Here is a 16,548-nt window from a genome sequence, read left to right on the forward strand (position 1 = left end):
ACGCAGTTGCAGTGGTGAGACGAGGTAAGTTGACTGTTGCGTACAGGAACATTGCAGAACAATTGTTAGGAGACTTAGAGAATATTATAAAACTCACAGTCAGATGGTTGAGAACCGATTTCTTTATAATTCGTGGGAGGAGTAATTAATTTTCGTTCAAGTTCCCTTTTTTCGTATTCAATCAATACACTATTACTGTCGGAAATGTACCATCACACACATATCTTTTAAAATAATTACGAATTCGTTTCAAAACCTCTCCGTGATGCACAACGCCTCTCTTGTAACGTCTGCTTTCCTGCACCGTTCATCAGTCCTCTGCAGGTCATTCTGCAAATCTATACTGTCCCTGGCAGTGCCACTTCCTTATAGACAACCGCATAATTAACACTTATTCTCGAAATATATTCTGACTTTGTGCAGAAGGGTTTGATGTATAGCCAAAATCTTGGAATTACTAGTACAATTTATGTCTTTCACTTTAGACTCCTTGTCCACTGTCTTTGGCATATTGATGTCCATAGAACCGGTCATCGACATAGTATATCGAAATTAGATTTGACGAAATGCAGTAGGCACCGGGAAGAGCGCGGGTCTATTGACGCAGGTAGGGAAAAACCTGCGTCTGTTTTCAGAAGCGAGGCGGATCTGCGGGATGCATATTGCGTGACTCAGCGCGGGACAGAGAACCGACAGACATTGACCGGAGGGACGCCATTCCGAAAGCCTCTAACTGCACCAGTGGTAGAAGCCCGACCCATGATGCTTGGGCTCTGAAGCACTACCAGCACAAACAGGTTTTCTCGATCCACACAAGAGTCTGGTCACTAAGTGGAAAAGCCTTTGAGTGACTTATGGTGTCCTGGTGTTACGCACTCTTCAGGATATTTTCTGGTCGCTAGCGCTTAGACGAACGTGCGTCCAAGTGAATTTCGTGTATTTGCTAAAGCTGATAACAGTGACGACAGGAACGATGAAGCGAAAGCCGAGAAGAAACACTGCACTCGTGTTCGTCAGAAGTCAGAGTGAAATTCCTGCGACTGCAACAAGCTCTTCGTTATTTCTTTTTAAATCACTTACTTTACTTTACTTTACTGTACACGATCAGGCCTAGAGGACCGCGCGTAGCTACATGGCTCTTCTTCCAGCGGGTACCGTTTTGTGCCTTCTGTTGCCAGTCGTCGTCTCTGCCGTGTGCAGCAAATCCTCATGGGCCCCATTTCTGCAACTTTTCTTAGGTCTTCTTCCGCAAGGAGTACAATCCATAGATTTCAAAGGCCGTCGGTGTTTACCCATCCGAGCGACATGTCCTGCCCATATTAGCCGCTTATTTATCATCAGGACTACAATGTTTCCGGATCCTCCATTCTCCAGTGATCTCGTCTTTTAACAAACCATAGATCTTCCTCAAGACTTATCGCTCGAAAACTGGAAGACTATTTAAGTTTGTCTTGAGGATACTCCAAGTTTCACAACCACAGAGCCCTACAGGTTGGATTATTGTTTTGTAAGTTGGAGTTTGGAGCTCTTTGATTTAAAAAGCTGACGCCGGCTGACGTATGATCGGCTTGCGGCTTGGATCCTCGCTTTGATTTCTGTCTCATACGATGCGTCCTCTGTAAAGATTTTCTCCAGATATTTAAAGTTATGAACCCTTTTAAATCATCGGGTTCCGACTACCAGAGACTGGAGTGGCTCTCTTCAATAGGATGGGTATTACTCATCACCAGAAATTCGATCTTTTAACTTATTGTTCGTAATCTAGTTTGTACATTATACATTCCACTGAGCACGTTTTCAGAGTAAAAAATTAGTTTTACTCTTGGGGAGCGATACCCATTGGACTCGGTTTTACAGTATATGTTGAACAAACGTAACAAAAAGCGAAACATGTCAATGTAATAACATTTGAGTCAAATTGAAACAGGTGATGACGTATCCACAACCGATTATATTGAGCTAGGGAAGCAGTGGCCGGAAAGGCGCATTTATTGTGTTATGGACATACACAGCGTACAACACATAACAACAACGTAGTCCACAGTAATTGTTTAAAGTGACGACAGCCAGTCTCAATGCGTGCATGGCAATGGCAATGGCGCACGAAGTTCTACCGCACTCTCTCAAACATTTCTCCTGTCCATTGTACCAGGACACAGGCAGCATGGAGCCTAGGAAGCAGGTCTTCATCCGTTTCTGCGGGTTTTTCATACGCCATCATCTTGAGGTAACATCGGGAGAAAGTCGAGAGGTGTGAGATCCAGCGATCGCGTTGGCCATAGAAAAGATGACCTTCCTTTCCAGCCGCAAATATGCAAGCACCATTGTCTTTATACGCTAATTGCCGCGACACATAATACTGTCAATTGTAATGTCGCGCTGATTAGGGCTTAGCCATCTCTTTACAGAGGAATGTTATCACAGTCTAGTCGCTGGCATATCCGGTTGATGTTGATAAGATTGTGACTTGGTGTAATGCTTGACGAAAGTGTAAAAAAACGCGAAATACTTCGCGTAACTCAGAGAAAAAAAATAGTAGTCTTTGATCGCAGTGTTACTTAGTTTGGAATGAGATTAGTTATTTGGTATAAATACGAATTTTCAATACAGCCTGACCTACTTTACTTTCTGAAAATAATTGTACTACATTCTTCACCTACGCTCACGAAATCGTGGTTTTAACTGTGATCTGGCAGCTTTGCACTTTCGTAGTGACGGCCCCGCTTTGGATTCCTTAGAAAGTATGTCACTCTACCCGAGACCTATTTGTGGGAACAAAACAAAAATCACGAGGAACAGTATGACCACTACGTTAAAAATCCTCGTGATCTCTGAGAGCTTGTAACCGCATATGTGACATAATACAAGCGTAGTCTCTACGGATCTCTTCTCAAAGACTGCTTTTTTAAGGACCGATCAGCACACATTCCAAAACTTTCCTTACGTCGGAGAACGTAGCCGCTATTTCTGTTTCTGTAATCTTCAGCAGCACCATACACGTATCAAAATGCTTCATTTCGAGTATTCCCATGGACTGAGACAGACAATGTACAATTATGCCAAGCATCGTGACAACCTCCGTAAACAAAATTTTCTCAATTAACTTTACTTTCAGAGTTTGTGTTCTACAGCTGCTACGAACTTGTCAAACTTTACTCGTTATGAATTTGTTAGAGATAAAAGCATAGTCTCGCCGAATCTGCAAGTTTTTGTCAAAAGTTAAAAATGTTGTAACACTTTTTCACTGTGATGTTGTGTTGCAGAGTGATGTATTAGGCTCAACGTAATGTAATGTACTGAAATGAACTACTTATTTTAGGGATGAAGCAGATGATTTTATAAAAAAATAATACCAACTGACATTTTTTCTTTCCTTTCAAAATCAGACATGCTAACATTCGATTGCTATTCTCGCTGTATTTGGAAATGTTTACGATGAAAAGGATCTCTGTTGAGGGCTGACCGAACGAATTGTTTATATAAAGACATTCGAGAGGAATCAGTATTCTTTTGTTTACTCTTTCTTCAGCTATCCAACAGTCTAGGTAGGGCTACAATGGATCCCTTTTTATTTACAAGCTACCCTGTATGATTTCTTGTGGTACTGGACCAAGATAATGGTGAATTGAATGATAGGTCTGGTAGGTCCAAGTGTTTGAATATTTGGAGAACAACTCTGGAAAGATTGCTTTAACAAGGATTTTCTCCGACCTGTTTGATTTCGCGAGCGAAAAGGAAGCATGTCCAGAGGGATTCAGATTTTAAGTTTCAGACATATCTCTGCGATAATTAAAATCGAAGTTCACGCTTGGTATTTTCGTAACCTCTTTTCTATTACAAATACCGACCCTTGTAATTTCATTGGTCTACTTGGAAAATTATCTAAATGAAAGTAGTATTTATTTTAACATCAAATTAACACTGTACGTATCAACTTATGAATGTTCACGATTGATTAGCAAAGAATTCATTCAACTATGGTTGAATTTTAAACAAGGCTATGTTGAATTCACAACTTTATTTTTAATTTGACCATTTTTTACCTTGTCGATGTAACTGTAGTTATCTATTTTACTCTGTTCTCTTCATTTCATAGTAATTTTGCCATTTGTTACTTCCAACACAACAAATTTTTTTCTTGATTTCCTGTAACCTACCAAAAGTTTTTCAAAGACGGCGGTTCACATCTGTAATGGTCGTGGCATAGACATGAGGTGTACGTGTACCGCACCATACGTCGACTAGATCCCTACAGAAAACAGTGTTCGTTTGTATACAATTTTCAGGTAAGTTAGTGATTTACTTTGTGTTACGGTTTGCCATAGGACACTTTGAAATACCATACCTTACTGCTGGATCACTGGTAAAAGATTATGGAAGCGCATATGAAACGCTGATTGAAGTCTGAAATAATATGGGTTGCTGTGTATTTCTTATGCTGATTACGATATGTGGCTGAGTAGGAGTGACTGATTCAGGTGTCAGATTTGGTTAGCGAGACTTAACGGACTTTCCAGTTAATTTCCTTCTATTGTTTATTATAAGCGTTTTGATAGATGACTGGATACAACAGTCGCTTGCAAATACGACAGCTATTGTGGGAGCAGCTGTAAAGTACGGTACGTTGAACAGACGAACCAGAATCTATTCACTGCTTACCTAGGGGCTTTTAATCGAACGTGCGCTCTCATTATGTACTCACAACATAATCTATGCTACGTCAGCCCCTGGTAGCTGAGTGGTCAATGCGACGGGATGTCATGCGTAACGGCCCGGGTTCGATTGCGTCTGGGTCGGAGATTTTCTCCGCTCAAGGACTAGGTGTTGTATTGTCGTTATCATCATCATTTCATCCCCATCGACGCGCAAGCCGCCGAAGTCGCGTCAACTCGAAAGACTTGCACCAGGCGAACGGTCTACCGGCGGGAGGCCCTAGCCACACGGCATTTCCATTTTCATCTATGCTACAGCAAAATGCATTCTCGATAGTTCGCTGAGACAATTTTAATACGTAACGTATATCTTTCTTAACTAGTTTCCTTATCTGTAACGTTATTTTCAGAGACAGATATTGCATGTCAACATGAGTGCCAAGCGTTCTCGTGGGTGAAAATGTATCCCTCTTGTCTATCTGAATTTGATGTAGAGCTGTTGACAGTTTTTCTCAAGCACTGTAGAAGTCCTAGGAGTAATAATCCACTTCTAACACATGTAATCGGACCGCTTTAAGGATTTGATGCTGGTGGGATTGTCCTTGTATCAGCGGATCGTTTCTCTGGATATTTTAACTCTGCAAAGCAAGTGATTCGTCCAAGCGTCGTAACAGTGAGTATTGTCGTTTGAGTGACTAGACAATGGAGAGAGAAGATAAAATTAGTCACCGGCAGCACCGCTTATGTTGATCGTTTTCTTAATTGTCGTGCTAAATCCGGCGTGAAAGATACGCTTTATAGCAATCGCATGAAATTTTGAATGAGCATTTTTTGATTAAAACCCCAAAATCAGTGTATGAAAAGTCTGAAATTTGAATTCTTAAAGTGCAATCTTTCTCTCGGCATTTTAGGCAACACATGACCAATATAGCACATTTACGATTGAACCCCGAGATAGCTCTGAGTACAGAGGAAACTTGTACCGTCAAGAAAAATTGCATCGCAAAACAGCTCGTCAACCTCCTTCTCCCATTGCGACTTCTCTTCATTCTGTTATAATAATTAATTACAGAAACAGTAGTGGGAAGACCTCTTAGCTACATGGAAAAACCCACATACGTACAGCAGCCCGTTGTAGCTCTTATCCGTATCAATTCTCTGATGACTAGCTGTACAGCATCGTGGAAGAACTCTGTTTCGTTTCTGAGATCTGAAGAGGAACTAGTTAGTACCAAATCGAAGTTTTGAGTCGGTCTATGAGATTTTCTTAGATGCAGCTGTTCGATGAGCTTTGCTCGTGGAAATCATGTGCGGGTTCGAATTCTGCTCCAACACACAAATTTGAAATTTCACCTGGCACCAATGTTTCGTGTCATTTACACTCCTGGAAATTGAAATAAGAACACCGTGAATTCATTGTCCCAGGAAGGGGAAACTTTATTGACACATTCCTGGGGTCAGATACATCACATGATCACACTGACAGAACCACAGGCACATAGACACAGGCAACAGAGCATGCACAATGTCGGCACTAGCACAGTGTATATCCACCTTTCGCAGCAATGCAGGCTGCTATTCTCCCATGGAGACGATCGTAGAGATGCTGGATGTAGTCCTGTGGAACGGCTTGCCATGCCATTTCCACCTGGCGCCTCAGTTGGACCAGCGTTCGTGCTGGACGTGCAGACCGCGTGAGACGACGCTTCATCCAGTCCCAAACATGCTCAATAAGGGGCAGATCCGGAGATCTTGCTGGCCAGGGTAGTTGACTTACACCTTCTAGAGCACGTTGGGTGGCACGGGATACATGCGGACGTGCATTTTCCTGTTGGAGCAGCAAGTTTCCTTGCCGGTCTAGGAATGGTAGAACGATGGGTTCGATGACGGTTTGGATGTACCGTGCACTATTCAGTGTCCCCTCGACGATCACGAGTGGTGTACGGCCAGTGTAGGAGATCGCTCCCCACACCATGATGCCGGGTGTTGGCCCTGTGTGCCTCGGTCGTATGCAGTCCTGATTGTGGCGCTCACCTGCACGGCGCCAAACACGCATACGACCATCATTGGCACCAGGGCAGAAGCGACTCTCATCGCTGAAGACGACACGTCTCCATTCGTCCCTCCATTCACGCCTGTCGCGACACCACTGGAGGCGGGCTGCACGATGTTGGGGCGTGAGCGGAAAACGGCCTAACGGTGTGCGGGACCGTAGCCCAGCTTCATGGAGACGGTTGCGAATGGTCCTCGCCGATACCCCAGGAGCAACAGTGTCCCTAATTTGCTGGGAAGTGGCGGTGCAGTGCCCTACGGCACTGCGTAGGATCCTACGGTCTTGGCGTGCATCCGTGCGTCGCTGCGGTCCGGTCCCAGGTCGACGGGCACGTGCACCTTCCGCCGACCACTGGCGACAACATCTATGTACTGTGGAGACCTCACGCCCCACGTGTTGAGCAATTCGGCGGTACGTCCACCCGGCCTCCCGCATGCCCACTATACGCCCTCGCTCAAAGTCCGTCAACTGCACATACGGTTCACGTCCACGCTGTCGCGGCATGCTAAAAGTGTTAAAGACTGCGATGGAGCTCCGTATGCCACGGCAAACTGGCTGACACTGACGACGGCGGTGCACAAATGCTGCGCAGCTAGAGCCATTCGACGGCCAACACCGCGGTTCCTGGTGTGTCCGCTGTGCCGTGCGTGTGATCATTGCTTGTACAGCCCTCTCGCAGTGTCCGGAGCAAGTATGGTGGGTCTGACACACCGGTGTTAATGTGTTCTTTTTTCCATTTCCAGGAGTGTAGTACTAACCTTAGGTCTGACACAACTAAACGTGCTCGCCGAACCGTTTGGAGCTGATGGAAAAAAGCACAATGCATGCATGATAACCAAGATATTTCGATAATTGCTCGTGTGTTCCGTTCCTGCGTACTGCTGTAGTGTCCTGACCTAGCAGGCTTTGTACCAGTTCATTATTCTCTGTTAACAGAGTAATGTTTCCCAACTGGTGGTCTGGTCATTTACTACATTAGCAAGTTTCAAACAAGACCTGGCTTCGGAGCAAAAATGCATTTTGGTTTCTCTATCGTAATAAAAGTCTATTGGAAATGTATTTTCATAAAGTGACTCTTGCACAGAAATTTATCACTAAAGAATTAGGAAAGCATTCTCTGTATCCTACCATACTGCCCCAAATAAAATACTGATAATGTTTACGTTTTGGAACAGAAATTCTCTACTTGAAAGCCATTTTCACTCTAATGAAAATGTACCCGAACAAGTGTGTACCTGAATCCATTAACGATTTCAATAGTGCCACAGCTGTTTACCATTCTAATAAATACGATTCATCAGTAAAAACGAATCACCACCATCGTTATTGTCAAATGAGATAACAGGTACTAGTTGTCAATCTTCATTAATTAGTATATATTGAGGGAAGATGGGAGGGAGTTGGCGGAGGTTATTTTCATAGAAGTGACAGACGAAAGTAACGAATGCTTAAATGCGCCTCATTGACGTATTCGTTTCCATTTATGGCATTAATAGCTACAAATTCTGTATTACGTTTACAAAACACCATCACACGCTTTGAAATATACATACATATTTTCTAACGACGTTTTTGTGACTAGGCGCGTGATTAGTTTAGAGACTAAGTTTAGTGACTGGGACAGTATAAAACGGCATCACTATGTACTGTAATGGCTACTGCAATCCTACACAGTTTCATTGTTAGCTCTGTGACTTAAGTGGTTGCCAGACACAAAATACTAGTGGTCAGAAATTTTCAGACTGTTGTTGCCCTAAAGATTCACAATTACGGTCAGAAAAAGTTAAATATCTTGTAATATATGTCTGTTAGTGTCCATTGCATTATTGACTATACCGAGCGAGGTGGCGCAGTGGTTAGCACACTGGACTCGCATTCGGGAGGACGACGGTTCAATCCCGTGTCCGGCCATCCTGATTTAGGTTTTCCGTGATTTCCCTAAATAACTCCAGGAAAATGCCGGGATGGTTCCTTTGAAAGGGCACGGTCGACTTCCTTCCCCGTCCTTCCCTTATCCGATGAGACCGATGACCTCGCTGTTTGGTCTCTTCCCCCAAACAATCCAATCCATTACTGACTTGCCCCAGTTTATCGTTCAGTTGGCTCATAACATTCAGTTTTCAGAAGTAGGACCGTCACTGTTCTTGTGTGTTGTAGGTTCATTATTGGCATTCCTGATCTCGTAGGATGCGAAACGTAACGTTCAGTCGACATCGAGGTCGTTTGAAACGGAACACAAGCTCGTAATGTTTCAAGAATCGGGAAAGAAATCGGCCGCGTTCTTTCAAAATGAACCATCCCGGCATTTGCTAGATCGGTTTACGGAAATCATGGAAAACCTAAATCAGGATGACAGGGCGCAAATTTGAATCGTCGTCCTTCCGAATGCAAGTCCAGTAGCTAACCAATGAGCCACCTCGCTCGGTCAGCGAGAAAACCAGCGTAGGGACTTCTAAAGTCTGAGCGGTGAAAAGTATCTTGGTAAATGAAGTACAAAAGATTTGCAGACAAACTTTCAAAGTTAGGCAAGATGAATATTTGCGTGACATGAGCCTTGCTGAGATGTTATTTGTAATGTGCACTCGCTAGAAATAAAATATTTTTGTGAAGCTTACTGTTAGCGACGGATCATGCACGATCCAGTCACATTACTGTGCGACGTCAACGTGCTATAACCACTCACAGACGGCAGGTGGAAGCACTACCAGAGGAGGGCATAAAACGCAGTTGTCATTGTAATGCGGACACTGAGCGATTTATCTGACATCCAGTTGGGCATCATCATTTACTTTCGTGCCAAGGGTGGAAGCATTTCTGGAAAGGCTAAGTCTGTAAACTGTTCGTCTGCCGCTGTGGTTAAAATATGCTGTGCATGGCAAAAACGTGCTACTCAAAACCGACGCCCAGGCCACTGTGGAGCACCAAGGACCATGGATAATAGGCGTCAACGACGGCTGAGGAGCTGTGTACGGGCGAACAGACGTGCAGCCATTGAGCAACAGACCGCCAGATAAACCAAGGGGCTACCAACAGTGTCTCCTCAACGAACGTTACTGCATGTGGGCTCTGCAGCAGGTGCCTGGTTCATGCAAACGTGCTGACTGCTGTTCGTCGGCGACTAAGGCTGCCATGTGCTCATCAATATCACAACTGGGCGCCCACTGAGCGGCAACAGGTGGCTTCTGCAGATGAATCACTTTTTATGCTCCACCAGACAAATGGCCGTTGGCGTGTACGGCGTGAAACGTCTGAAAGCAAAGGATTCAGTCCCGAGGAGGGAACGTTATGGTCTAGGAAATACCGGGTGATCAAAAAGTCAGTATAAATTTGAAAACTGAATAAATCACGGAATAATGTAGATAGAGAGGTACAAATTGACACACATGCTTGGAATGACATGGGGTTTTATTAGAACCAAAAAAATACAAACGTTCAAAAAATGTCCGACAGATGGCGCTTCATCTGATCAGAATAGCAATAATTAGCATAGCAAAGTAAGACAAAGCAAAGATGATGTACTTTACAGGAAATGCTCAATAAGTCCACCATCATTCCTCAACAATAGCTGTAGTCGAGGAATAATGTTGTGAACAGCACTGTAAAGCATGTCCGGAGGTATGGTGAGGCATTGGGGTCGGATGTTGTCTTTCAGCATCCCTAGAGATGTCGGTCGATCACGATGCACTTGCGACTTCAGGTAACCCCAAAGCCAATAATCGCACGGACTGAGGTCTGGGGACCTGGGAGGCCAAGAATGTCGAAAATGGCGGCTGAGCACACGATCATCACCAAACGACGCGCGAGAGAGATCTTTCACGTGGCTAGCAATACTTTGTTTTTGTTTTTTTGGTTCTAATAAAACCCCATGTCATTCCAAGAATGTGTGTCAATTTTTACCTCTCTATCTACATTACTTCGTGGTTTATTAAGTTTTCAAATTTATAGTGACTTTTTGATCACCCGTGGCTTTCGCTGGAAGTTACAGTCATTCTGGAAGGCACAATGAATCAAAACAAGTATGTATCCATCCTTGGGGACCATGTCCACCCCTGCCCACAGTTTGTTTTTTCTCGGCATAATGGTATCTACCAGCAGGACAATGTAACGTGTCACGCAGCTCACAGTGTACGTTCGTGGTTCGAAGATCACTCTCCTGGCCACCCTGGATTTAGACCCAGTCTAGAAACTATGAGAGCACCTCTGTCGGACTGTGCGCGCTGTGGATCCTCAACCGAGAAACCTAGCGGAGCGGGCCACGACAGTGGGGTCAGCATGGCTTCACATTTCTATCGATGCCTTCCAGAACCTCATTGGCTTTCTTCCTACTCGTCTTTCACAGAGGGTCACGTTAATTCGACTGGACATTGTACGAAAAAGATGGAAAGGCGAGGAACATCATGAACAAATTCTGTCCTCAACAAACTGAAAAATACAATGCAATTAGTTAAGAGACATTCTGTCTTTTATTTACAGCAGAAAGGAGATCAAACGAGGTGATTATTAGAAAACAGGCAACAAATTTGCCAAAAAAGTAAGGAATTGCCAATAAATTATTGAGTCAGATCAAAGAGTCCATTATTAACTGGTTTATGCAGTTTTTATGAACTAGCAAATAGCGTTATTATATAGCGTGCTGTTCACATAAAAAATACACAAACCCATTCTTGTCTCTCACGGAATTTTTGCGATGTTTACAGGCTCTTGTCTTTTCATCTTCAATTCTATACAGAAATAACGCTACTTGTAGTTTCCAGATTTCTGTTTTATGCAGCTCCCCTTGCTTCAAAACTTTTTACTCAGAACCTGATTCGGCATTATGCAACCGGAGATGGAAATAACCGAGCTACTTTCCTGGTAATCCAGCATGAGGCGGGGATTTCGGAAATTGCCTCTGCCGTAACAGCGTTTACATGCAAGTGTTAATAATACGTCGTCGGCAGGCCGACATACGAACAACAAGTACCCCAACCCAGGGTGGTAAATCTGACGGAGGGGAGGGGGAAATACTTTCCTGACAGTTAAAACAAGGTCACTGAATGTAAACGAGAATCTTACGCAAGTGCAGCTTTAGCTTCCCTTCTTCACAACTTGATGTTTAGTAATGTTGATGTCATGAATAGTGTGAACGCAATTGTTTCATGTGCCATTCCATGATGTGATTTCTTAATTATTATTTCTTTAATTAGTTAATTTGTTTATCTTTCAGTCCCTGTCCGAGCGTCTAGAGTGGACTATCTGAGACTGGCTCATTGCTGCCATTTCAGACAGATACCAGTGAGCTGGGACTGGGAAGAAGGGATCTGCAATTGAGAATGTTTGGGAGAGACCTTTCGGTTCCGGCTTTTGCCTTGCAGCCAGGAGAAATCTCTCGAAATGTTAAGTCGGAACCGGGGGACAATATCTCCCGGACAAAAATTCGAGAGCCTTATGTACATTCCTGCGCCTGTTAGTGCGTAACGAAATAAAGTCGTTTGCAGCTGGTCTACAAAAAAGTCTCCGTTTGGTCTCCTGCCTATTTAATTATTCACTGGAGCGTTTTTTCGTTTGCAATCTACTTCCGGGGCACTTCTCAGGACTTTCCAACAACAGTCTGCAAGCACAGATGAGTTCCAACTGCACTGATGTCTTTCCATTGCTGAAATGTCTTGCTGGAAGCGCTCTCCATGCTCGTCACTCACCGCGCCACAACTGCTTGGAAGTCGAGATGCGTGTCCAAAAAGTGGATCTTGTGAGACATATTAAAACCTATTCCTTAGTACACCGAAGCACCAAAGAAACTGGTATAGGCATGTGTATTCAAATACAAAGATATCTAAACAGGCTGCGGCCGGCAACGTCTATATCAGACAAGAAGTGCCTGGTGCAGTTGTTAGATCGGTTACTGTTGTTACAATGGCAGGTTATCAAGATTTAAGTGAGTTTGAACGTGGTGTTACAGTTGGCGCACGGGTGTACCGTGAATATCAGGAATCCGGTAAAATATCAAATCTCCGACATCGCTGCGGTCGGAAAAAGATCCTGCAACAACGGGAACAACGATGATTGAAGAGAATCGTTCAACGTTGCCGCAGGTTTCAATGCTGGGCCATCAACAAATGTCAGAGTGCAAACCATTCAACGAAACATCATCGAATTGGGCTTTCCGAGCCGAAGGCCCACTCGTGTGCCCGTGATGACTGCATGACACAAAGCTTTAAGCATCGCCAGGGCCCGTCAACACCGACATTGGACTGATGATGACTGGAAACATGTTGCCTGGTCGGACGAGTCTCGTTACAAATTGTATCGAGCGGAAGGACGTGTACGGATATGGAGACAGCCTCATGAATCCATGGACCATGCATGTCAGCAGGGGACTGTTCAAGCTGGTGGAGGCTCTGTAACGGGGCAGGGCGTGTGCAGTTTGAGTGATACTTGACCACTGATATGTCTAGATACGACTCTGACAGGTGACACATACGTAAGCATCCTCTCTGATTACCTGCGTCCACTCACATTCATTGTGCGTTCTGATGGACTTGGGCAGTTCCAGAGGGACAATGCGACACCCCACACGTCCAGAAATGCTACAGAGCGGCTCGAGGAGTTTAACACTTCAGCTGGCCACCAAACTCCCCAGACATGAGCAAACCTGGGACGCCTTGCAACGTGCTGTGCAGAAGAGGTCTCCACTCCATTGTACTCTTATGGATTTATGCCCTGCAGGATTCCTGGTGCCGGTTACCTCCAGCACTTCTTCAGACAAGATCGAGTCCATGTCACGTCGTGTTGCGGCACTTCTGCGTGCTTGCGGGGCCCCTACACGATATTAGGCAGGTGTACCAGTTTCTTTGGCTCTTCAGTGTATGTCTTCGGAAATTCATTAACAGCAGGACTGTAACTTTCAGCTTTTTGGCTTCACAAGAAGTTGTGAACAACATTTTTAAGGCATCTCAAGGTGTTTTTTTTCCTTCAGTTACCCTATCAAATCTTCCATCCATAAACAATCTCAAGTTCGAAGTCCAACGAATATTCACTCTTTGATCTTAGTATCACTTATTTTGTCTTTAAATACCTGAAAGCTTCTTCTTCTTGGTGCATCGCTTTGAGTAAATTCTTTATACGTTTTAGCTTTACGTGTGAAGGCGGCAATAAGTGTTTATCACGGAAAATTAAGGGAGTCTGCTGTATGTTCTTTTTGTATGTTCTTTTTACCAGGCTCTGTCATTTTCCTTTCAGGCCAGATGTTTCGTGTGCAGCGTGATGTCCCGTCGCGACTATCCCACTCGTAAAGGAAGCAGTAATACTTCGTGTATCCTAACTCCATTCCTAATATGATAGCGATAACCTTCAGATTGCCACATATCTGGCATTGATGGACTTGATAATTCAAAAATAAGAAGCAATTTTACATTTTCACAGCCCTCCTTCATATGTACAGCGTACCCGAAAGGAATAGACGGCAATGTTTTTCCGCTGTGAAGCAAAACAGCGTTCAAGCTTAACTTAGAAGAGTTAATGTAAAGTCTCTGGTTTTCAGGATTAGAATCCATTCCCATACATGTCATCAGATCATTTGCATCATTGCGCGCAACAAGGTGATTCTTCATTTGAAAGAACGGCGTTAAGTCTCTCCTCGATGTCTGTATACAGACACTTTCAATTTTTTTCCCCAGAGATTCAACTGCTGAAACCTGGCAAGTTCAGAAAGTTGAGACTAGCTTTTTGTTAATTCATTAAGCTCTTCTTGAGAAACTGTATGTGGACTGTTGAGCGAGATCGGTTTGATGTATAATCTGGATCTTGCTGTAAAGATTCGAGCTGTTGTTTGCATTTACCCTCCAAGTCTTCATCAGATTCTAGGACATAATGTTTCGGAGGGATAGGAACAGATAGACCTCCATGTGTTACTGGTCGTGTAGCTGACGTCAAAGTTAGATATGTAATGGTCCCCTTTCTTTCTTGACATTTCATATGTAAGAGTAGGTACTGTACGAAAATAACAATCACCGACATGTTTTGAAGGTTCTCGCCATGTCAAGAGAACTGCAAGTGCCCAAGGCTTATCTTCATGTAATTTACAGTCGAAGAAATGGTAATATGCTGTCTTTATTAATGCAGTCAATTCGCGTTTCTGAGAAGTCACTCCACTGCACACATAGCAGAAGTTATACACATCGTTAACACATTTACGTGAGATCTGAAATTTGAATTAATAAATTTGCTTAAGAAAATATAGATGCTGTACATGTCTTTTGCAGTCTTGAAGATAAATGAAGGTTTGCGCTTGATTTGTTTTTTACCTGTGAAAATTTAGCTTTAGACACAGATAATTAGTGAGAAAAGAGAGCAGATAGCTTCTCTAAGCACGTTGTAATGGGGCAACCATAACAACGCGCTGTGTAAGACATGAATAAAACCGCAGCAGTACCTATCTCTGCCGGCCGAAGTGGCCGAGCGGTTCTAGGTGCTTCAGTCTGGAACCGCGCGATCTTTCCGGTCGCAGGTTCGAATCCTGCCTCGGGCATGGATGTGTGTGATGTCCTTAGGTTAGTTAGGTTTAAGTAGTTCTAAGTTCTAGGGGCTCATGACCTCAGAAGCTAAGTCCCATAGTGCTCAGAGCCATTTTTTTAGTACCTACCTCTACTACACTTCGTTCGTGATTAAGAATACACCTGACATAAATAAGCGCAGACGCGATGACTGGTCAAAAGCCTTAGCACACGTACGCTGGTGTTTTTACCCTCTTGAAAGTAGATCTTAATTATGTATTGGATATCTTATTATTAAGGTACGGTAAACGAAAATCTAACATACTGTAAGGTATTAACACCCATCAACGTTTTTCTTAACTACGCTTTAGCTATGTAATTTATATTTCAAAAATCCAGTACAGCCGCAGTCTCTGTGCTGTTGTGCTCTGAATGTCACGCTGTTAATACCTAATGTGAAGATGGCTGGCGCTGCTTGCTGCTCCGTAGTGAAACGTGCGAAAGGAACGCCGTTAAAAACGGAGAGAAACAAGTTGTTGTTAATGTTTTTCACAAGTTTACTGAAAACAAATCAGTTTTGAAGTTTTCCGAGGAACTATATTTATTTCGGATAAGACTCTGTTTAAAACGGGGTGCACCGCTGAATCTGTATCGTTGTAGAATGCTAATAGCGGAATTGGTAGCTATGTACGATGGTAATTTGGTACAGCCCATGGATCGATGGTTCAAATCTCGCTTTGGTTTCTTTGTTCAATCTGGAGTACCTACACCTTTTTAATGTAAAATTCATCAGATTTATGCTAATTATTACATATCGAATAATTATTTTTAAGAAAAAAGGACTCTTCTTGTTTCTCATTATAGACTGCAAGCAAAATTCCAGTTTTCATTGCAAACCTAACTTCTTAGTTATCGACATTTTATAAAATACTGTTAATAAAAGTTGTTCAGATGGCGAAAACATAACAAATTTTAGAAGAAAATCGGATATTCTTTATTCGGACTATGCCCATTGTTTTATACCACAGATGTGTTCTGACACGAGCCAGAGTGATAAGTGTCGTAGAAACATGGAGAACAATTATAATCACGGCATCAAGCATACCGTACAAACGCTGCATTTTCCCAGTTGCCGCTGTACCGTTCAAGATGAACCTAACAGAACTGATCTGGTGCCAAGTTAAGGTACGTATCGCGAGAAATAATAAGACATTTAAATTGGCAGATGTACTGGAACAAAGGTACGAGGTTTTTTCAAACGCCACTGTCGAACACTGGCGGGATACAGAACGGCACGTCGTAAAAGAAGTGAAGGAAATGTGATGCTTGGATGGCTTCATGGATTCTGTTGTTGGTCGATTCGTTATCAACG

This window comes from Schistocerca serialis, chromosome 2 (genome assembly GCF_023864345.2).
Source record: "Schistocerca serialis cubense isolate TAMUIC-IGC-003099 chromosome 2, iqSchSeri2.2, whole genome shotgun sequence".
Classification (NCBI taxonomy): domain Eukaryota; kingdom Metazoa; phylum Arthropoda; class Insecta; order Orthoptera; family Acrididae; genus Schistocerca; species Schistocerca serialis.